The sequence below is a fragment of the Cherax quadricarinatus genome, chromosome 3 (genome assembly GCF_038502225.1).
Source record: "Cherax quadricarinatus isolate ZL_2023a chromosome 3, ASM3850222v1, whole genome shotgun sequence".
NCBI classification, from domain to species: Eukaryota; Metazoa; Arthropoda; class Malacostraca; order Decapoda; family Parastacidae; genus Cherax; species Cherax quadricarinatus.
Window position 1 is genome coordinate 78918443 of NC_091294.1, and position 25502 is coordinate 78943944.

The following is a 25502-nucleotide window of genomic DNA, read 5'->3' on the forward strand; positions in this document are numbered from 1 at the left end:
CATGATGGTTGTGTTATGTTAGGACACCTGATGGCTGTGTTATGGTAGTCAGGACACCTGATGGCTGTGTTATGGTAGTCAGGACACCTGATGGCTGTGTTATGTTAGGACACCTGATGGCTGCGTTATGTTAGTCAGGACACCTGATGGCTGTATTATGTTAGGATACCTAATGGCTGTGTTATGTTAGTCAGGACACCTGATGGCTGCTTTATGTTAGGACACCTGATGGCTGTGTTATGCTAGAACACCTGATGGCTGTGTTATGTTAGTCAGGACACATGATGGTTGTGTTATGTTAGTCAGGACACCTGATGGCTGTGTTATGTTAGGACACCTGATGGCTGTGTTATGCTAGAACACCTGATGGCTGTGTTATGTTAGTCAGGACACATGATGGTTGTGTTATGTTAGTCAGGACACCTGATGGCTGTGTTATGTTAGTCAGGACACCTGATGGCTGTGTTATGTTAGGACACCTGATGGCTGTGTTATGTTAGTCAGGACACCTATGGCTGTGTTATGTTAGTCAGGACACCTGATGCCTGTGTTATGTTAGTCAGGACACCTTTGGCTGTGTTATGTTAGTCAGGACACCTGATGCCTGTGTTATGTTAGTCAGGACACCTGATGGCTGTGTTATGTTAGTCAGGACACCTGATGGCTGTGTTATGTTAGTCAGGACACCTGATGGCTGTGTTGTTAGGACACCTGATGGCTGTGTTATGTTAGTCAGGACACCTGATGGCTGTGTTATGTTAGTCAGGACACCTGATGGCTGTGTTATGTTAGTCAGGACACCTGATGGCTGTGTTATGTTAGTCAGGACACCTGATGGCTGTGTTATGTTAGTCAGGACACCTGATGACTGTGTTTTGTTAGGACATTTGATGGTTGTGTTATGTTAGGACACCTGATGGCTGTGTTGTTAGGACACCTGATGGCTGTGTTATGTTAGTCAGGACACCTGATGGCTGCTTTATGTTAGGACACCTGATGGCTGTGTTATGCTAGAACACCTGATGGCTGTGTTATGTTAGTCAGGACACATGATGGTTGTGTTATGTTAGTCAGGACACCTGATGGCTGTGTTATGTTAGGACACCTGATGGCTGTGTTATATCGTAAGGGTTCTTAAATGGAGATATCGTAGGTTGAAAGTAGACACACTTGTTGGATGGTAAATATATTGTCAGACTGAGATGAGAGATGGAGCCCGGTGCCAAGCCTGTTCACGTCTTGTAGGTCTGCCGCCGAGTGAGGACGGGACAGGGGGATCACTGCCCATGTGTATCCCTATGACGTCACACAAAGCCAAAGGCCTACGAGGGATCTCGTGTCTAAAGCACAGGGATGATACTAATATGCTATGCTATATAATACTGGGAATACAGGGATCAGCAACTATGCTGACAGCTCGGTCATGTTACGTATGTCGTCCCGACATACACTACTATACTATAGGCTGAACAGGCAGGCGGATCTGGGCTGATTCTATACAATAACAAATGCATATATAACTTAGAACTAATGGATGGTACAACATGATTTTGACGTAATGGGTGTTAACGTAATCATTACAAACTATAAGAACAAATCATTATACAATATGGATGGAATTGATCGATCGATCTGTATTCATGCACTCTACGGATTCTGAGGAAGAATAAATATATACAAAGAAGTGTTTAACAGAAAGGCAGATTCGGTGCACTCAAATCTAGACTATTAATTCTCAGAATACGGAGGGAACGTGAACACGAAAATTTCTGACAAACTGATCAGCTAATAATAAAACACACAGTTGACAAATTCATTCATCTCGGACATCTAATTATGCAGGCTGTTTACACTTAAACCCAATTCTGCGAGGGTAAGGTTTACATATGCAGAATGGTTATCATCTCTGGGAGGATCGAATTCCTCTGCAATGGCTAACACATGCCTTGACTGAGAGAGATCTGAAGGAGTATCTACAAGATACAGGTACAATCACTAGTGACTGTGGAATTACTAACTGGTAAACTCTTCTGCTTGGAGTACCCAACTCGGCTGTTCGATACAGTAACTCTTGGCTCGTTACAAAGTCACTAATGGGTACTGGTGGCTTCACAGTAAGAATAAGATCTTCCTGGAGCAGGAATCGAATCACACCAGAACACAAGGGATCGGTTCTTTGGGCATTTTTGACATCCTCGACAGCAAATGGAGGATCTGCAGTAACTACACTAACGTGTCGCGATAAAGCATCTGCGACTACATTCGACTTGCCAGGTAAATTTTTAAAAGTGGGATTGAACTCTTGGATAGTCAAGGTCCATCTGGCTAACCTTCCAGTAGGCTGTTTGTTCTGGAATAAAGGTAACAGTTCTTCCTTACTGGAGGAAAGAACAAACTCGGTGGAGTGGATGACTCCCCCCGGTTGAAAAAATTAACGCTATAACACGCAATATGAGCAAGGGAGAACGAATCTACTATCTCAACTGCAAGCACAGGAGAAAAGAAATGAACACGGTGAACAATGCTGATATTCAATCTGAGTCGCACACAGTGACACGAGGTATCAGCTATAAAGAAACTACACTTACAAACGTTAACATGTGAAAGTTACTCGAGAAATAACTTCTTACAATGCACTGATTACTGTCAACTAGGATGGGATCACCATCTGAAACACAAGGAACAACAACAGACACTCTAGTGAGAACACTTGCTGTAACAGAGACGTCTTTCTGCAGACAGCATGTCACATCAACAAGAGATGGCATTACTAGTTGCAAGTAATCGTTTTCTGACAAGGCATCCCCTGTGGCGAAACTACTACTCGAACTAGCAGTCATTGCAGGGATAGGCTGTGCACTCAAGGCAGTCTGAGTGTCCCCGGACACTTGAGGCAACGGAACACTATCCTGCAAGTCTGAAGGTATAGGTGGAACACAGATGGGAGTGACAGAATTACTAGTGCCTGACCGCTCGGCTACGTTAATAAGTAATTCACGGATCTATAGGAACTTAATCTGAACTTCACATTTAACAGCACTTTAACAAATCTCAGATACAAGCTGTGAGAACAAACACATTGCTCAAGGGCTAGGTATTGTCTTTCAGTCAGTAAGGGAATGTTGGTACTGTGGACTGATTCATATTGACTTTGACTGGAATGATACACTAAGTGAACATTCAAAAATGACTGGGACATCTTCTCAGTGAAAATACTGAAGGGCATAAGTCAAGAAAAGTGGAGAGAATGACACAATAAGCTTAAATGGAAGAAAATGCTTAACTATTCTGCATAAGTAATTAAAAATTGACAAGTTACACAGTAAGCAAAGAACTCACACAAGAAGAATATGCAACTTAGCAAACACTGAAAATCAAGAGAGCTTGTACTTTGCTCAAATCTAATATGCTCAACTTTTACTTTAAATTGAATAAATGGCACAGTGAGTTGTCTTTACTTTCAATGCAACAAGGAAAATACACAATAAAATAATAAAATGGACTCAATAAACTTGTGCAAAAATTAAAACAAACACACAATTCACTGAAATAAAAATTAAAATGACAGACAGAATAAAATACTATGCACAGAACAGAGCATAAGAAACTGCACTGTAATAAACTGTATTGCACAACACTGCATAAAATTTTCTGCAAGAAAAACTTTAATAGCAACACAATATTTGCACAAGAATTATTGCAAAATGAGTCTATGTGCAATAATAAAAATTATAACACACAAGAAAAGAAATATATCAAGGAATGAACACTTTAACTCTTAACTGCACTTAAACAACAAGCAAAAGAACAATTTACTTTAAAAGGAGAACTTAAAAATTGCACTAAGAGTGAATTTGTTCAATAAAATATGAAAAATAATAGGTGCTAAAACACACAACAAAAAGAAATACAACACTTACAGTGATGCAGAGCACAAAACATCAACATAAACTCAGTACTAGAATTTTCTTGCAATGAAACTTGATGTTTTTAAAAAAATTTTGTAAACAGATTTCTTGCTGGAGCTTTAAAAATGGCACTATTGTCTGTGGAAATAAGACAAATTAAACACTGGCTGAATGGAAAAATATGAACACAAGAATGTTCAACACACAGGGAACAAACAAAAATACACAATTGCTAGGAAGAAAAAAAAAATAACAGACAACACTGAGTTGTGATGCAGAATATGAGGTGAAAAATTTACTGAGTTAATTCACTGGAATTCTGAAGTTTAAACACAAGTTCTATACTGCTCATATGTTGCACACACAACAAAGGAAACACTAAGTACTTACTTCAAGTGTGTATAAAAAGAAACACAACACAACAGATATAAAATAATACACGAAAATTAACACTGAATTAAGGAGATTAAAAGAAATTTATGCAATCAGTACATGATAAACACTGAGTCTGATCAAGAGTCACTGAATGTCACTAAGAGAAAAATTCACTGGGAACACAAAAGAAATGTCTCAACACTCGCAAATGTCTCTAAAAAAAAAATATTATAGCTGTAACACTTGAAAAAAATGAGATTGATGGATTGTTTTTATCGTCTTGCTGCTGTCCTCTGCACAGATGATCGTAGAATTGCACTTAAATCGGCGAGAGACAACACACAGGAGGCTTTTAAAGATGGCGCGCCACTCTCTAGCTCTTGACCCCCTATGTGGTCCTTAAAATATGGTGCTACAACCCTTAGCAGTGCACCAAAACACTGATGAGGTAGGTGAGTTGTAATGGCCGACTGTAGTTGGGTTTGTGGGTAATGGCTGAGCGAGGCGTCTGAGACCGGCAATGGTGCGACACACGTGATCGTGAGTGGCTGGGCTTATGGGTTGAACGTCGTAAGCCTCACTGAGAAAACCCACACTGCCGCGAAGATAATTCTAAGCCGGCTGGCTTAGAAGAAACCCACGAAATACTACAACACCACAAGGATGACAAGGAGCACTCAGAATGCTTGGAACTAGAATCACAAGCGATGAAGGCTACTCATGTGGCTTGCTTGAGTACTGGGGTAAGACACCTGGGTTAGTTGCTAGCTGGCTTATCTTAACCCTTCACACAGAATAGCTTGATAACTTCACACGATGAGCACAGCAGGGGTGGAAGCTGGCTTGGCAGGCAAAATAATTGGATGGAGTAGGCTAGGCTGGACTGGACTCGGGTGTTCTGACTCCCCCACCACAGACTGGAAGCTGGCTTATTTTGCAAACTCGGGTCAACCCCTCGGGAGTAATGCAAAAAAGCAGGAAACACTAATACAAAGAGACTGACCAGTGAATAATGTAGAAGCTGGTAGAGTAGCTGGCTTGAGGTAGCTGGATGGGGTGAACCTCGGTAGGCCTACTGGTAACACGAAATGGCCGTCTTGCTGGTCGACAACTTTATCTCCAGAAATCGCTGTAATCGTCAGAATTACAGGCTCACCGCTGGCACCATTTATCGTAAGGGTTCTTAAATGGAGATATCGTAGGTTGAAAGTAGACACACTTGTTGGATGGTAAATATATTGTCAGACTGAGATGAGAGATGGAGCCCGGTGCCAAGCCTGTTCACGTCTTGTAGGTCTGCCGCCGAGTGAGGACGGGACAGGGGGATCACTGCCCATGTGTATCCCTATGACGTCACACAAAGCCAAAGGCCTACGAGGGATCTCGTGTCTAAAGCACAGGGATGATACTAATATGCTATGCTATATAATACTGGGAATACAGGGATCAGCAACTATGCTGACAGTTATGCTAGAACACCTGATGGCTGTGTTATGTTAGTCAGGACACCTGATGGCTGTGTTATGTTAGTCAGGACACCTGATGGCTGTGTTATGTTAGGACACCTGATGGCTGTGTTATGTTAGTCAGGACACCTATGGCTGTGTTATGTTAGTCAGGACACCTGATGCCTGTGTTATGTTAGTCAGGACACCTATGGCTGTGTTATGTTAGTCAGGACACGTGATGCCTGTGTTATGTTAGTCAGGACACCTGATGGCTGTGTTATGTTAGTCAGGACACCTGATGGCTGTGTTATGTTAGGACACCTGATGGCTGTGTTGTTAGGACACCTGATGGCTGTGTTATGTTAGTCAGGACACCTGATGGCTGTGTTATGTTAGTCAGGACACCTGATGGCTGTGTTATGTTAGTCAGGACACCTGATGGCTGTGTTATGTTAGTCAGGACACCTGATGACTGTGTTTCGTTAGTCAGACCTCTCATGGCAGTGTTTTGTTAGTCAGGACTCGTGTGTATGCGGTGCAACTTTGACTTATAATTAGGTTGTGATCTGAGGTTACTGTATAGTAGGAGACCGTTATATTGTATACCAGGTCGTTACACTGCTGCTGCTACTGGTACTACTACTAATTCTACCACTACTACTGCTTCTACTATTTCTACTACTGCTATTACTACAACTAATACTGTTACTAATACTACTAATGAAACTACTACTACTACTACTACTGCTACTAGTACATTTGTGTTTTTTTGTGCAAATGAGCGGCTCTTGTTACAGGCCAGACATCTTGTTGCCGGTTTTTTTCTGTTCAATCTATGTTGATTGTATCCGGGTATCGACATGTCGTTGTTATTACCTGGAGTTTACCTGTAGACGGTTTCGGGGGTCAACGCCCCTGTGTCCCGGTCTAAGATCAGGTGGTCTTAGACCGGGGCGGTCTTCCAGCAAGTCCAGTGAGTGGTCTTCCAGCTTCCAGCAAGTCCAGTGAGTGGTCTTCCAGCTTCCAGCAAGTCCAGTGAGTGGTCTTCCAGCTTCCATCAAGTCCAGTGAGCGGTCTTCCAGCTTCCAGCAAGTCCAGTTAGTGGTCTTCCAGCTTCCAGCAAGCCGAGTGAGCGGTCTTCCAGCTTCCATCAAGTCCAGTGAGCGGTCTTCCAGCTTCCAGCAAGTCCAGTGAGTGGTCTTCCAGCTTCCAGCAAGTCCAGTGAGTGGTCTTCCAGCTTCCACCAAGTCCAGTGAGTGGTCTTCCAGCTTCCATCAAGTCCAGTGAGCGGTCTTCCAGCTTCCATCAAATCCAGTGAGCGGTCTTCCAGCAAGTGCAGTGAGCGGTCTTCCAGCTTCCAGCAAGGCCAGTGAGTGGTCTTCCGGCTTCCAGCAAGTCCAGTGAGTGGTCTTCCAGCAAGACCAGAGAGCGGTCTTCCAGCTTCCAGCAAGTCCAGTGAGCGGTCTTCCAGCAAGTCCAGTGAGCGGTCTTCCAGCTTCCAGCAAGTCCACTGAGTGGTCTTCCAGCAAGTCCACTGAGTGGTCTTCCAGCTTCCAGCAAGTCCAGTGAGCGGCCTTCCAGCTTCCAGCAAGTCCAGTGAGTGGTCTTCCAGCTTCCAGCAAGTCCAGTGAGCGGCCTTCCAACTTCCAGCAAGTCCAGTGAGTGGTCTTCCAGCTTCCAGCAAGTCCAGTGAGCGGCCTTCCAGCTTCCAGCAAGTCCAGTGAGCGGTCTTTCAGCTTCCAGCAAGTCCACTGAGCGGTCTTCCAGCTTCCAGCAAGTCCACTGAGCGGTCTTCCAGCTTCCAGCAAGTCCAGTGAGTGGTCTTCCAGCTTCCAGCAAGTCCAGTCAGCGGTCTTCCAGCTTCCAGCAAGTCCAGTGAGTGGTCTTCCAGCTTCCAGCAAGTCCAGTGAGCGGGCTTCCAGCTTCCAGCAAGTCCAGTGAGCGGTCTTCCAGCTTCCAGCAAGTAAGGTGAGCGGCCTTCCAGCTTCCAGCAAGTCCAGTGAGTGGCCTTCCAGCAAGTCCAGTGAGCGGTCTTCCAGCTTCCAGCAAGTCCACTGAGTGGTCTTCCAGCTTCCAGCAAGTCCAGTGAGCGGCCTTCCAGCTTCCAGCAAGTCCAGTGAGCGGCCTTTCAGCTTCCAGCAAGTCCAGTGAGCGGTCTTCCAGCTTCCAGCAAGTCCACTGAGTGGTCTTTCAGCTTCCAGCAAGTCCAGTGAGCGGTCTTCCAGCTTCCAGCAAGTCCAGTGAGCGGCCTTCCAGCTTCCAGCAAATCCAGTGAGCGGTCTTCCAGCTTCCAGCAAGTCTACTGAGTGGTCTTCCAGCTTCCAGCAAGTCCAGTGAGCGGTCTTCCAGCTTCTTCGCCAGAACTGCGTCACACATTTCCAAATCCGAGTCTTCGGATTTGGATTTGATAATGGAGGGTCTGACATGTTGCTATGTGGCACTATGTTGATAATGGAGGGTCTGACATGTTGCTATGTGGCACTATGTTGATAATGGAGGGTCTGACATGTTGCTATGTGGCACTATGTTGATAATGGAGCGTCTGACATGTTGCTATGTGGAACTATGTTGATAATGGAGGGTCTGACATGTTGCTATGTGGCACTATGTTGATAATGGAGGGTCTGACATGTTGCTATGTGGCACTATGTTGATAATGGAGCGTCTGACATGTTGCTATGTGGCACTATGTTGATAATGGAGGGTCTGACATGTTGCTATGTGGCACTATGTTGATAATGGAGGGTCTGACATGTTGCTATGTGGCACTATGTTGATAATGGAGGGTCTGACATGTTGCTATGTGGCACTGCTATGTTGATAATGGAGGGTCTGACATGTTGCTATGTGGCACTGCTATGTTGATAATGAAGGGTCTGACATGTTGCTATGTGGCACTGCTATGTTGATAATGGAGGGTCTGACATGTTGCTATGTTGATAATGAAGGGTCTGACATGTTGCTATGTGGCACTGCTATGTTGATAATGGAGGATCTGGCATGTTGCTATGTGGCACTGCTGTATTGATAATGGAGGGTCTGACATGTTGCTATGTGGCACTGCTATGTTGATAATGGAGGGTCTGACATGTTGCAATGTGGCACTGCTATGTTGATAATGGAGGGTCTGACATGTTGCTATGTGGCACTATGTTGATAATGGAAGGTCCGACATGTTGCTATGTGGCACTATGTTGATAATGGAGGGTCTGACATGTTACTATGTGGCACTGCTATGTTGATAATGGAGGGTCTGACATGTTGCTATGTGGCACTGCTATGTTGATAATGGAGGGTCTGACATGTTGCTATGTGGCACTGCTATGTTGATAATGGAGGATCTGGCATGTTGCTATGTGGCACTGCTATGTTGATAATGGAGGGTCTGACATGTTGCTATGTGGCACTGCTATGTTGATAATGGAGGGTCTGGCATGTTGCTATGTGACATTGCTATGTTGATAATGGAGGGTCTGACATGTTGCTATGTGGCACTGCTATGTTGATAATGGAGGGTCTGACATGTTGCTATGTGGCACTGCTATGTTGATAATGGAGGGTCTGACATGTTGCTATGTGGCATTGCTGTGTTGATAATGGATGGTCTGACATGTTGCTATGTGGCACTATGTTGATAATGGAGGGTCTGACATGTTTCTATGTGGCACAGCTATGTTGATAATGGATGGTCTGACATGTTGCTATGTGGCACAGCTATGTTGATAATGGAGGGTCTGACATGTTGCTATGTGGCACAGCTATGTTGATAATGGATGGTCTGACATGTTGCTATGTGGCACTATGTTGATAATGGAGGGTCTGACATGTTGCTATGTGGCACTATGTTGATAATGGAGGGTCTGACATGTTGCTATGTGGCACTTTGTTAATGGAGGGTCTGACATGTTGCTACGTGGCACTGCTATGTTGATAATGGAGGGTCTGAAATATTGCTATGTGGCACTGCAATGTTGATAATGAAGGGTCTGACATGTTGCTATGTGGCACTGCTATGTTGATAATGGAGGGTCTGACATGTTGCTATGTGACACTGCTATGTTGATAATGAAGGGTCTGACATGTTGCTATGTGGCACTGCTATGTTGATAATGGAGGGTCTGAAATATTGCTATGTGGCACTGCAATGTTGATAATGAAGGGTCTGATATGTTGCTATGTGGCACTGCTATGTTGATAATGGAGGGTCTGACATGTTGCTATGTGGCACTGCTATGTTGATAATGGAGGTTCTGACATGTTGCTATGTGGCACTGCTATGTTGATAATGGAGGGTCTGACATGTTGCTATGTGGCACTGCTATGTTGATAATGGAGGTTCTGACATGTTGCTGTGTGGCACTGCTATGTTGATAATGGAGGGTCTGACATGTTGCTGTGTGGCACTGCTATGTTGATAATGGAGGGTCTGATATGTTGCTATGTGGCACTGCTATGTTGATAATGGAGGGTCTGACATATTGCTATGTGGCACTGCTATGTTGATAATGGAGGGTCTGATATGTTGCTATGTGACACTGCTATGTTGATAATGGAGGGTCTGACATGTTGCTATGTGGCACTGCTATGTTGATAATGGAGGGTCTGACATGTTGCTATGTGGCACTGCTATGTTGATAATGGAGGGTCTGACATGTTGCTATGTGACACTGCTATGTTGATAATGAAGGGTCTGACATGTTGCTATGTGGCACTGCTATGTTGATAATGGAGGGTCTGAAATATTGCTATGTGGCACTGCAATGTTGATAATGAAGGGTCTGATATGTTGCTATGTGGCACTGCTATGTTGATAATGGAGGGTCTGACATGTTGCTATGTGGCACTGCTATGTTGATAATGGAGGGTCTGATATCTTGCTATGTGGCACTATGTTGATAATGGAGGGTCTGACATGTTGCTATGTGGCACTGCTATGTTGATAATGGAGGTTCTGACATGTTGCTGTGTGGCACTGCTATGTTGATAATGGAGGGTCTGACATGTTGCTGTGTGGCACTGCTATGTTGATAATGGAGGGTCTGATATGTTGCTATGTGACACTGCTATGTTGATAATGGAGGGTCTGACATGTTGCTATGTGGCATTGCTATGTTGATAATGGAGGGTCTGACATGTTGCTGTGTGGCACTATGTTGACAACAGAGGGCCAAGCATGCTGCTATGTGTCACAGTATTGATAGCTCGAGTTGATTAAGTATTGGCATTACTGTTGTTATGTCAGAACATGTTGACTTATGTTGTTATGTCAGAACATGTTGACGTATGTTGTTATGTCAGAACATGTTGACGTATGTTGTTATGTCAGAACATGTTGACGTATGTTGTTATGTCAGAACATGTTGACGTATGTTGTTATGTCAGAACATGTTGACGTATGTTATGTCAGAACATGTTGACGTATGTTGTTATGTCAGAACATGTTGACGTATGTTGTTATGTCAGAACCTGTTGACGTATGTTGTTATGTCAGAACATGTTGACGTATGTTGTTATGTCAGAACCTGTTGACGTATGTTGTTATGTCAGAACATGTTGACGTATGTTGTTATGTCAGAACATGTTGACGTATGTTGTTATGTCAGAACATGTTGACGTATGTTGTTATGTCAGAACATGTTGACGTATGTTGTTATGTCAGAACCTGTTGACGTATGTTGTTATGTCAGAACATGTTGACGTATGTTGTTATGTCAGAACATGGCCTCCAGTTCCTCAATGTTGACGTTTAAGTTGATGTTTTAACCATCAACATTTTCGTTGTTGCATCATTAATATTAATAATAAACTTTTATTTCTACAAGTATATGATACAACTTACACAGACCATAGCTGACATCAGTGACATACTGTATAGAAAGTTCCTGGTTATACAGACCATAGCTGACATCAGTGACATACTGTATAGAAAGTTCCTGGTTATACAGACCATAGCTGACATCAGTGACATACTGTATAGAAAGTTCCTGGTTATACAGACCATAGCTGACATCATTGACATACTGTATAGAAAGTTCCTGGTTATACAGACCATAGCTGACATCAGTGACATACTGTATAGAAAGTTCCTGGTTATACAGACCATAGCTGACATCAGTGACATACTGTATAGAAAGTTCCTGGTTATACAGACCATACCTGACATCATTGACATACTGTATAGAAAGTTCCTGGTTATACAGACCATAGCTGACATCATTGACATACTGTATAGAAAGTTCCTGGTTATACAGACCATAGCTGACATCATTGACATACTGTATAGAAAGTTCCTGGTTATACAGACCATAGCTGACATCAGTGACATACTGTATAGAAAGTTCCTGGTTATACAGACCATACCTGACATCAGTGACATACTGAATAGAAAGTTCCTGGTTATACAGACCATAGCTGACATCAGTGACATACTGTATAGAAAGTTCCTGGTTATACAGACCATAGCTGACATCAGTGACATACTGTATAGAAAGTTCCTGGTTATACAGACCATAGCTGACATCAGTGACATACTGTATAGAAAGTTCCTGGTTATACAGACCATAGCTGACATCAGTGACATACTGTATAGAAAGTTCCTGGTTATACAGACCATAGCTGACATCAGTGACATACTGTATAGAAAGTTCCTGGTTATACAGACCATAGCTGACATCAGTGACATACTGTATAGAAAGTTCCTGGTTATACAGACCATAGCTGACATCAGTGACATACTGTATAGAAAGTTCCTGGTTATACAGACCATAGCTGACATCAGTGACATACTGTATAGAAAGTTCCTGGTTATACAGACCATAGCTGACATCAGTGACATACTGTATAGAAAGTTCCTGGTTATACAGACCATAGCTGACATCAGTGACATACTGTATAGAAAGTTCCTGGTTATACAGACCATAGCTGACATCAGTGACATACTGTATAGAAAGTTCCTGGTTATACAGACCATAGATGACATCAGTGACATACTGTATAGAAAGTTCCTGGTTATACAGACCATAGCTGACATCAGTGACATACTGTATAGAAAGTTCCTGGTTATATAGACCATAGCTGACATCAATGACATACTATATAGAAAGTCCCTTGTTATACAGACCATAGCTGACATCAATGACATACTATATGGAAAGTTCCTGGTTATACAGACCATAGCTGACATCAATGACATACTATATAGAAAGTCCCTGGTTATACAGACCATAGCTGACATCAATGACATACTATGTAGAAAGTTCCTGGTTATACAGACCATAGCTGACATCAATTACATACTATATAGAGTTCCTGGTTATACAGACCATAGCTGACATCAATGACATTCTATATAGAAAGTTCCTGGTTATACAGACCATAGCTGACATCAATGACATACTATATAGAAAGTCCCTGGTTATACAGACCATAGCTGACATCAATGACATACTGTATAGAAAGTTCCTGGTTATGCAGACCATAGCTGACATCAGTGACATACTATATAGAAAGTTCCTGGTTATACAGACCATAGCTGACATCAATGACATACTATATAGAAAGTCCCTGGTTATACAGACCATAGCTGACATCAATGACATACTGTATAGAAAGTTCCTTGTTATACAGACCATAGCTGACATCAGTGACATACTATATAGAAAGTTCCTGGTTATACAGACCATAGCTGACATCAATGACATACTATATAGAAAGTTCCTGGTCATACAGACCATAGCTGACATCAATTACATACTATATAGAAAGTTCCTGGTTATACAGACCATAGCTGACATCATTGACATACTATATAGAAAGTTCCTGGTCATACAGACCATAGCTGACATCAATTACATACTATATAGAAAGTTCCTTGTTATACAGACCATAGCTGACATCAATGACATACTATATAGAAAGTTCCTGGTCATACAGACCATAGCTGACATCAATGACATACTATATAGAAAGTTCCTGGTTATACAGACCATAGCTGACATCAGTGACATACTGTATAGAAAGTTCCTGGTTATACAGACCATAGCTGACATCAGTGACATACTATATAGAAAGTCCCTGGTTATACAGACCATAGCTGACATCAATGACATACTATATAGAAAGTTCCTGGTTATACAGACCATAGCTGACATCAGTGACATACTGTATAGAAAGTTCCTGGTTATACAGACCATAGCTGACATCAGTGACATACTATATAGAAAGTCCCTGGTTATACAGACCATAGCTGACATCAATGACATACTATATAGAAAGTCCCTGGTTATACAGACCATAGCTGACATCAATGACATACTGTATAGAAAGTTCCTGGTTATGCAGACCATAGCTGACATCAGTGACATACTATATAAAAAGTTCCTGGTTATACAGACCATAGCTGACATCAATGGCATACTATATAGAAAGTCCCTGGTTATACAGACCATAGCTGACATCAGTGACATACTATATAGAAAGTTCCTGGTTATACAGACCATAGCTGACATCATTGACATACTATATAGAAAGTTCCTGGTCATACAGACCATAGCTGACATCAATTACATACTATATAGAAAGTTCCTGGTCATACAGACCATAGCTGACATCAATGACATACTATATAGAAAGTTCCTGGTTATACAGACCATAGCTGACATCATTGACATACTATATAGAAAGTTCCTGGTTATACAGACCATAACTGACATCAGTGACATACTATATAGAAAGTTCCTGGTTATACAGACCATAGCTGACATCAGTGACATACTACATAGAAAGTCCTGTTATACAGACCATAGCTGACATCAATGACATACTATATAGAAAGTCCCTGGTTATACAGACCATAGCTGACATCAATGACATACTGTATAGAAATTCCATGGTTATACAGACCATAGCTGACATCAATGACATACTGTATAGAAAGTTCCTGGTTATACAGACCATAGCTGACATCAATGACATAATATATAGAAAGTCCCTGGTTATACAGGCCATAGCTGACATCAATGACATACTATATAGAAAGTCCCTGGTTATACAGACCATAGCTGACATCAATGACATACTGTATAGAAAGTCCCTGGTTATGCAGACCATAGCTGACATCAATGACATACTGTATAGAAAGTTCCTGGTTATACAGACCATAGCTGACATCAATGACATACTGTATAGAAAGTTCCTGGTTATACAGACCATAGCTGACATCAATGGCATACTATATAGAAAGTCCCTGGTTATACAGACCATAGCTGACATCAGTGACATACTATATAGAAAGTCCCTGGTTATACAGACCATAGCTGACATCAATGACATACTATACAGAAAGTCCCCTTATATTAAGGATCTTTCTCACATTAGTAAGGACCTTATATTAAGGATCTTTCTCACATTATCAAGGACCTTATATTAAGGATCTTTCTCACCTTATCAAGGACCTTATATTAAGGATCTTTCTCACATTATCAAGGACCTTATATTAAGGATCTTTCTCACATTATCAAGGACCTTATATTAAGGATATTTCTCACATTATCATGGACGTTTCTCACATTAAAGTTCTCACATTATCAAGGATGGGTGCTAGGATCACAGTGAGTGCCGGGGTCACAGAGGGTCCTGGGGTCACAGTGGTGCTGGGGTCACAGTTCGGTGCTGAGGTCACAGTGGATTTTGGGTCACAATGGTTGCTGGGGTCCCAGTGGGGTGCTAGAGTCACAGTCGGTGCTGAGGTCACAGTGGGTGCTGGGGTCACAGTGGGTGCTGGGGTCACAGTGGGTGCTGGGGTCACAGTTAGGTATACTATAATGCTGCCTGTGTCAGCATGATAATATATACCTGGAAAGTACTAGAGGGCTTGGTCCCCATCTTCACACCGTAATAACAACGTACTGGAGTGAGAGATATGGGAAGTGTAAAATAAACCCGGTGAGAAGCAGGGGTGCGGTGGGGACAATAAGGGAACACTACATCAACATTCGCGACCCCAGACTATTTTACATCTTTCCAGAAGATATTATAAACACTGCTGGAACAAGTGTAGAAGTCTTCAAGATATCAGAAACACTGCTGGAACAAGTGTAGAAGTCTTCAAGATATCAGAAACACTGCTGGAACAATTGCAGAAGTCTTCAAGATATCAGAAACACTGCTGGAACAAGTGTAAAAGTCTTCAAGATATCATAAACACTGCTGGAACAAGTGTAGAAGTCTTCAAGATATCAGAAACACTGCTGGAACAAGTGTAGAAGTCTTCAAGATATCAGAAACACTGCTTGAACAAGTGTAGAAGTCTTCAAGATATCAGAAACACTGCTGGAACAAGTGTAGAAGTCTTCAAGATATCAGAAACACTGCTGGAACAAGTGTAGAAGTCTTCAAGATATCAGAAACACTGCTGGAGCAAGTGTAGAAGTCTTCAAGATATCAGAAACACTGCTGGAACAAGTGTAGAAGTCTTCAAGATATCAGTTACACTGCTGGAACAAGTGTAGAAGTCTTCAAGATATCAGAAACACTGCTGGAACAAGTGTAGAAGTCTTCAAGATATCAGAAACACTGTTGGAACAAGTGTAGAAGTCTTCAAGATATCAGAAACACTGCTGGAAGTGTAGAAGTCTTCAAGATATCAGAAACACTGCTGGAACAAGTGTAGAAGTCTTCAAGATATCAGAAACACTGCTGGAACAAGTGTAGAAGTCTTCAAGATATTAGAAACACTGCTGGAACAAGTGTAGAAGTCTTCAAGACATCAGAAACACTGCTGGAACAAGTGTAGAAGTCTTCAAGATATCAGAAACACTGCTGGAACAAGTGTAGAAGTCTTCAAGATATCAGAAACACTGCTGGAACAAGTGTAGAAGTCTTCAAGATATCAGTTACACTGCTGGAACAAGTGTAGAAGTCTTCAAGATATTAGAAACACTGCTGGAATAAGTGTAGAAGTCTTCAAGATATCAGAAACACTGCTGGAACAAGTGTAGAAGTCTTCAAGATATCAGAAACACTGCTGGAACAAGTGTAGAAGTCTTCAAGATATCAGAAACGCTGCTGGAACAAGTGTAGAAGTCTTCAAGATATCAGTTACACTGCTGGAACAAGTGTAGAAGTCTTCAAGATATCAGAAACACTGCTGGAACAAGTGTAGAAGTCTTCAAGATATCAGAAACACTGCTGGAACAAGTGTAGAAGTCTTCAAGATATTAGAAACACTGCTGGAACAAGTGTAGAAGTCTTCAAGATATTAGAAACACTGCTGGAACAAGTGTAGAAGTCTTCAAGATATTAGAAACACTGCTGGAACAAGTGTAGAAGTCTTCAAGATATTAGAAACACTGCTGGAACAAGTTTAGAAGTCTTCAAGATATCAGAAACACTGCTGGAACAAGTGTAGAAGTCTTCAAGATATCAGAAACACTGCTGGAACAAGTGTAGAAGTCTTCAAGATATTAGAAACACTGCTGGAACAAGTGTAGAAGTCTTCAAGATATTAGAAACACTGCTGGAACAAGTGTAGAAGTCTTCAATATATTAGAAACACTGCTGGAACAAGTGTAGAAGTCTTCAAGATATTAGAAACACTGCTGGAACAAGTGTAGAAGTCTTCAAGATATTAGAAACACTGCTGGAACAAGTGTAGAAGTGTTCAAGATATTAGAAACACTGCTGGAACAAGTGTAGAAGTCTTCAAGATATCAGCAACACTGCTGGAACAAGTGTAGAAGTCTTCAAGATATCAGAAACACTGCTGGAACAAGTGTAGAAGTCTTCAAGATATTAGAAACACTGCTGGAACAAGTGTAGAAGTGTTCAAGATATTAGAAACACTGCTGGAACAAGTGTAGAAGTCTTCAAGATATCAGCAACACTGCTGGAACAAGTGTAGAAGTCTTCAAGATATCAGAAACACTGCTGGAACAAGTGTAGAAGTCTGATGTAAACAAAAGTCTTCCAGTGGACTACAAGAAATAATATATAGATAAATGGTTCAGAGAACCGACACGATGATAAATGGTTCAGAGAACCGACACCATGATAAGTGAGACACTTATGCAACACTTGGGTATCTTTACTGTGGTTTCCTCAGTCCAATACATAGAAGAATAGTTAAAGATCAGGAGGGTTTTGAGGTAATCAGTCCCTCCAGGGACTGATTATATTCAGTGAGGTCAAATTTCAGTTACTCCATTAAGGATAAATTTAGGAAACAAAAGATAGAGTGGAGTATAAAACTAATTCTAATTAATATATAAAAAACAAACTAACGTAAAGAGGTGATAATGTCAGAAGATCTCACTTTCAAAGATCACAAAAGTGTCATTATCGTAAGGAAAATGATGATATGGATAATGAGAACCTTCGGAAAGGAGACCAAGTGAGGTGGATAATAAGGATCTTCGGAAAGGAGACCAAGTGAGGTGGATAATGAGAATCTTCGGAAAGGAGACCAAGTGAGGTGGATAATGAGGATCTTCGGAAAGGAGACCAAGTGAGGTGGATAATGAGAATCTTCGGAAAGGAGACCAAGTGAGGTGGATAATGAGGATCTTCGGAAAGGAGACCAAGTGAGGTGGATAATGAGAACCTTCAGAAAGGAGACCAAGTGAGGTGGATAATGAGGATCTTCGGAAAGGAGACCAAGTGAGGTGGATAATGAGGATCTTCGGAAAGGAGACCAAGTGAGGTGGATAATGAGGATCTTCGGAAAGGAGACCAAGTGAGGTGGATAATGAGGATCTTCGGAAAGGAGACCAAGTGAGGTGGATAATGAGAACCTTCGGAAAGGAGACCAAGTGAGGTGGATAATGAGGATCTTCGGAAAGGAGACCAAGTGAGGTGGATAATGAGGATCTTCGGAAAGGAGACCAAGTGAGGTGGATAATGAGAATCTTCGGAAAGGAGACCAAGTGAGGTGGATAATGAGGATCTTCGGAAAGGAGACCAAGTGAGGTGGATAATGAGAATCTTCGGAAAGGAGACCAAGTGAGGTGGATAATGAGGATCTTCGGAAAGGAGACCAAGTGAGGTGGATAATGAGGATCTTCGGAAAGGAGACCAAGTGAGGTGGATAATGAGAATCTTCGGAAAGGAGACCAAGTGAGGTGGATAATGAGGATCTTCGGAAAGGAGACCAAGTGAGGTGGATAATGAGAACCTTCAGAAAGGAGACCAAGTGAGGTGGATAATGAGAATCTTCGGAAAGGAGACCAAGTGAGGTGGATAATGAGGATCTTCGGAAAGGAGACCAAGTGAGGTGGATAATGAGGATCTTCGGAAAGGAGACCAAGTGAGGTGGATAATGAGGATCTTCGGAAAGGAGACCAAGTGAGGTGGATAATGAGAACCTTCGGAAAGGAGACCAAGTGAGGTGGATAATGAGAACCTTCAGAAAGGAGACCAAGTGAGGTGGATAATGAGGATCTTCGGAAAGGAGACCAAGTGAGGTGGATAATGAGAACCTTCGGAAAGGAGACCAAGTGAGGTGGATAATGAGGATCTTCGGAAAGGAGACCAAGTGAGGTGGATAATGAGAACCTTCGGAAAGGAGACCAAGTGAGGTGGATAATGAGAACCTTCGGAAAGGAGACCAAGTGAGGTGGATAATGAGGATCTTCGGAAAGGAGACCAAGTGAGGTGGATAATGAGGATCTTCGGAAAGGAGACCAAGTGAGGTGGATAATGAGGATCTTCGGAAAGGAGACAAAGTGAGGTGGATAATGAGGATCTTCGGAAAGGAGACCAAGTGAGGTGGATAATGAGAATCTTCGGAAAGGAGACCAAGTGAGGTGGATAATGAGGATCTTCGGAAAGGAGACCAAGTGAGGTGGATAATGAGGATCTTCGGAAAGGAGACCAAGTGAGGTGGATAATGAGGATCTTCGGAAAGGAGACCAAGTGAGGTGGATAATGAGAACCTTCGGAAAGGAGACCAAGTGAGGTGGATAATGAGAACCTTCAGAAAGGAGACCAAGTGAGGTGGATAATGAGGATCTTCGGAAAGGAGACCAAGTGAGGTGGATAATGAGAACCTTCGGAAAGGAGACCAAGTGAGGTGGATAATGAGGATCTTCGGAAAGGAGACCAAGTGAGGTGGATAATGAGAACCTTCGGAAAGGAGACCAAGTGAGGTGGATAATGAGAACCTTCGGAAAGGAGACCAAGTGAGGTGGATAATGAGGATCTTCGGAAAGGAGACCAAGTGAGGTGGATAATGAGGATCTTCGGAAAGGAGACCAAGTGAGGTGGATAATGAGGATCTTCGGAAAGGAGACAAAGTGAGGTGGATAATGAGAACCTTCAGAAAGGAGACCAAGTGAGGTGGATAATGAGGATCTTCGGAAAGGAGACCAAGTGAGGTGGATAATGAGGATCTTCGGAAAGGAGACCAAGTGAGGTGGATAATGAGGATCATCAAAGAGATTAAACCAGTGATGATTCTAAGTTACCTGATCACTTTAGGCTGAATATCAGAGAACAAAAAGCCATAATACTGTGACTGGAACAATACACAAATAACCAACACATACAAACCACGACGTTTCTTCCACTCTGTGTCCCGTCCCTCTGTTTCCACGATGTTTCTTCCTCTCTGTGTCCTGTCCCTCTGCTTCCACGATGTTTCTTCTTCTCTGTGCCCCGTCCCTCTGCTTCCACGATGTTTCTTCTTCTCTGTGTCGCGTCCCTCTGCTTCCACGATGTTTCTTCTTCTCTGTGTCCCCTCCCTCTGCTTCCACGATGTTTCTTCTTCTCTGTGTCGCGTCCCTCTGCTTCCACGATGTTTCTTCTCTGTGTCCCCTCCCTCTGCTTCCACGATGTTTCTTCTTCTCTGTGTCCCTCCCTCTACTTCCACGATGTTTCTTCTTCTCTGTGTCCCGTCCTTCTGCTTCCACGATGTTTCTTCTATGTGTCCCGTCCCTCTGCCTCCCTCGTCTACATATACCGGCTCCCTCCCTCTCGTGTATTGGTGTGACTTGTAAATGATCCTTGTCGGACTGAAATGTCGTCTTATGTGTAGGTTTCTTTGTGTAAGCTGAATATTGCTGTGTGCTAGCAGCTCCCTTAAAGGCAGTTGAAATTGCAGACATAGCGAATACCTTCATACCATCCTAGTCATGGCCAAAGTTCGCCTGTACACACAAGCATCATGACGTACCAGTTTAGTCAGGAACCTAAATTACAGGGAACAGTTGAAGTTTCTTGACTTGTACTCCTTGGAAAGTAGGCGAGAAAGATATATCATAATCTACACCAAGATAATCCTAGAGGGATTAGCCCCAAATGTGCACACAGAAATCACTGCCTATGAAAGCATAACACTGGGCAGGCTATGCAACATTCCTCCAATGAAAAGCAGGGGCGCCACGGGTACACTAAGAGAACACACTAAAGTGTCAGGGGTCCAAGACTGCCTCTCTCCATTCATAAGGGGTTTACCAATAGACCCCTGGTTGTCTTCAAGACCCCTGGTTGTCTTCAAGACCCCTGGTTGTCTTCAAGACCCCTGGTTGTCTTCAAGACCCCTGGTTGTCTTCAAGACCCCTGGTTGTCTTCAAGACCCCTGGTTGTCTTCAAGACCCCGGATTGTCTTCAAGACCCCTGATTGTTTTCAGTACCCCTGGCTGTCTGCAAGACTCCTGGTTGTCTTAAGAAGGCACTGGACAGGCGCCTGACCAGCCGGGCTGTGGTTCCTACATTGGTTTACATGCGGCCAGCAGTAATAACCTGGTTGATCAAGCCCTGATCCACCACGAGGCTTGGCTATGGACCAGACCCCGGGGGCGCTGACCCCAGGAACACCCTCCAGGTAGACTTCTGGTGACATGCACGGGGCCAGGAGCAGTGACACGGCCCCTGCAACCACAAATAGTTAAAAGTCTGTGCACACACACACACACACACACACACACACACACACACACACACACACACACATAAACACACATCAGGTCACATTACATGCTGAGGTCATAGTGCACGCAGGGTTACAGTGTGTTTTGAGGTCACTTTTGGGGTCACAATGAGTGCTGAAGTCATAGTGTTTTGGGGTCACTATGTGGTGGTCACAGTGTTTTGGAGTCACAGTATGTGCTGGGGGCCATAGTGTATACTGGGGTCACAATGTATACTGGAGGTAACTATTTTTGGGCCACAGTGAGTGCTGGGGTCATTTTTGGGTCACAGTATGTGCTAGGGTATTAGTATATGCTGGGTTCACTGTGTATACTGGGGTCACTGTGTATACTGAGGTCACTGTGTATACTGGGGTCACTGTGTATACTTGGGTCACTGTGAATACTGGGGTCACTGTGTATACTGGGGTCACTGTGTATACTGGGGTCACTATACTGGGTTCACTGTGTATACTGGGGTCACTATACTGGGTTCACTGTGTATACTGGGTTCACTGTGTATACTGGGGTCACTGTGTATACTGGGGTCACTATACTGGGTCACTGTATACTGGGGTCACTATACTGGGTTCACTGTGTATACTGGGTTCACTGTGTATACTGGGGTCACTGTGTATACTGGGGTCACTATACTGGGGTCACTGTGTATACTGGGGTCACTGTGTATACTGGGTTCACAGTGTATACTGGGGTCACTGTGTATACTGGGGTCACTATACTGGGGTCACTGTATACTGGGTTCACTGTGTATACTGGGGTCACTGTGTATACTGGGGTCACTATACTGGGGTCACTGTATACTGGGTTCACTGTGTATACTGGGGTCACTATACTGGGGTCACTGTATACTGGGTTCACTGTGTATACTGGGTTCACTGTGTATACTGGGGTCACTGTGTATACTGACTGGGGTACTTACAGCTATTACTTGAGCAGAATACCAGATAAGGATGGAGCAAGTAGTGTTACACGCGCACGCGCGCACAATAGTCTGGAAAGGAGTTGGTGGAGGCAGGATCCCTACATAGCTTTAAGGAGAGGTATGATAAAACTCACGGAGCAGGGAGTGACCTAGTAGCGGGCAGTGAAGAGGCGGGGGCCAGGAGCTATGAATCGACCTCTGCAACCACAATTAGGTGAGTACACACAGAGAGACAAATGCAAAGTTAAATAGTGAGTGAGGAAGAATGGTGGGTGACCAAAGCTGGTGCGGCGGCGGGTCATCATCTCAAACCCGCGTCAGGAAACACTTGTCCTGTGGGTCATCTCAAGCCCGCGTCAGGAAACACTTGTCCTGTGGGTCATCTCAAGCCCGCGTCAGGAAACACTTGTCCTGTGGGTCATCTCAAGCCCGCGTCAGGAAACACTTGTCCTGTGGGTCATCTCAAGCCCGCGTCAGGAAACACTTGTCCTGTGGGTCATCTCAAGCCCGCGTCAGGAAACACTTGTCCTGTGGGTCATCTCAAACCCGCGTCAGGAAACACTTGTCCTGTGGGTCATCTCAAGCCCGCGTCAGGAAACACTTGTCCTGTGGGTCATCTCAAGCCCGCGTCAGGAAACACTTGTCCTGTGGGTCATCTCAAGCCCGCGTCAGGAAACACTTGTCCTGTGGGTCATCTCAAGCCCGCGTCAGGAAACACTTGTCCTGTGGGTCATCTCAAGCCCGCGTCAGGAAACACTTGTCCTGTGGGTCATCTCAAGCCCGCGTCAGGAAACACTTGTCCTGTGGGTCATCTCAAACCCGCGTCAGGAAACACTTGTCCTGTGGGTCATCATCTCAAACCCGCATCAGGAAACACTTGTCCTGTGGGTCATCATCTCAAACCCGCGTCAGGAAACACTTATCCTGTGGGTCATCATCTCAAACCCGCGTCAGGAAACACTTGTCCTGTGGGTCATCATCTCAAACCCGCGTCAGGAAACACTTGTCCTGTGGGTCATCATCTCAAACCCGCGTCAGGAAACACTTGTCCTGTGGGTCATCATCTCAAACCCGCGTCAGGATACACTTGTCCTGTGGGTCATCATCTCAAACCCTCGTCAGGAAACACTTGTCCTGTGGGTCATCATCTCAAACCCGCGTCAGGAAACACTTGTCCTGTGGGTCATCATCTCAAACCCGCGTCAGGAAATACTTGTCCTGTGGGTCATCATCTCAAACCCGCGTCAGGAAACACTTGTCCTGTGGGTCATCATCTCAAACCCGCGTCAGGAAACACTTGTCCTGTGGGTCATCATCTCAATCCCGCGTCAGGAAACACTTGTCCTGTGGGTCATCAACTCAAACCCGCATCAGGAAACACTTGTCCTGTGGGTCATCATCTCAAACCCGCGTCAGGAAACACTTGTCCTGTGGGTCATCATCTCAAACCCGCGTCAGGAAACACTTGTCCTGTGGGTCATCATCTCAAACCCGCGTCAGGAAACACTTGTCCTGTGGGTCATCATCTCAAACCCGTGTCAGGAAACACTTGTCCTGTGGGTCATCATCTCAAACCCGCGTCAGGAAACACTTGTCCTGTGGGTCATCATCTCAAACCCGCGTCAGGAAACACTTGTCCTGTGGGTCATCATCTCAAACCCGCATCAGGAAACACTTGTCCTGTGGGTCATCATCTCAAACCCGCGTCAGGAAACACTTGTCCTGTGGGTCATCATCTCAAACCCGCGTCAGGAAACACTTGTCCTGTGGGTCATCATCTCAAACCCGCGTCAGGAAACACTTGTCCTGTGGGTCATCATCTCAAACCCGCGTCAGGAAACACTTGTCCTGTGGGTCATCATCTCAAACCCGCGTCAGGAAACACTTGTCCTGTGGGTCATCATCTCAAACCCGCGTCAGGAAACACTTGTCCTGTGGGTCATCATCTCAAACCCGCGTCAGGAAACACTTGTCCTGTGGGTCATCATCTCAAACCCGCGTCAGGAAATACTTGTCCTGTGGGTCATCATCTCAAACCCGCGTCAGGAAACACTTGTCCTGCGGGTCATCATCTCAAACCCGCGTCAGGAAACACTTGTCCTGTGGGTCATCATCTCAAACCCGCGTCAGGAAACACTTGTCCTGTGGGTCATCATCTCAAACCCGCATCAGGAAACACTTGTACTGTGGGTCATCATCTCAAACCCGCGTCAGGAAACACTTGTCCTGTGGGTCATCATCTCAAACCCGCGTCAGGAAATACTTGTCCTGTGGGTCATCATCTCAAACCCGCGTCAGGAAACACTTGTCCTGTGGGTCATCATCTCAAGCCCGCGTCAGGAAACACTTGTCCTGTGGGTCATCATCTCAAACCCGCGTCAGGAAACACTTGTCCTGCGGGTCATCATCTCAAACCCGCGTCAGGAAACACTTGTCCTGTGGGTCATCATCTCAAACCCGCGTCAGGAAATACTTGTCCTGTGGGTCATCATCTCAAACCCGCATCAGGAAACACTTGTCCTGTGGGTCATCATCTCAAACCCTCGTCAGGAAATACTTGTCCTTTGGGTCATCATCTCAAACCCGCATCAGGAAACACTTGTCCTGTGGGTCATCATCTCAAACCCGCATCAGGAAACACTTGTCCTGTGGGTCATCATCTCAAACCCGCGTCAGGAAACACTTGTCCTGTGGGTCATCAACTCAAACCCGCGTCAGGAAACACTTGTCCTGTGGGTCATCATCTCAAACCCGCGTCAGGAAACACTTGTCCTGTGGGTCATCATCTCAAACCCGCGTCAGGAAACACTTGTCCTGTGGGTCATCATCTCAAACCCGCTTCAGGAAACACTTGTCCTGTGGGTCATCATCTCAAACCCGCGTCAGGAAACACTTGTCCTGTGGGTCATCATCTCAAACCCGCGTC

At 44.0% G+C, this 25502-nt stretch overlaps 1 long non-coding RNA gene across 1 annotated transcript in view; it reads right to left on the reverse strand.

Annotated features, from left to right (window-relative positions):
- Nucleotides 1-2198: 2198 nt before the first annotated feature.
- The window catches only part of LOC138853825 (uncharacterized), a 74077-nt gene continuing 50773 nt past the window's right edge, over nucleotides 2199-25502 (reverse strand). The window contains exon 2 of the long non-coding RNA XR_011393041.1: nucleotides 2199-4046. This is a non-coding gene — a long non-coding RNA (uncharacterized lncRNA). The remainder of the gene's footprint in view (nucleotides 4047-25502) is intronic.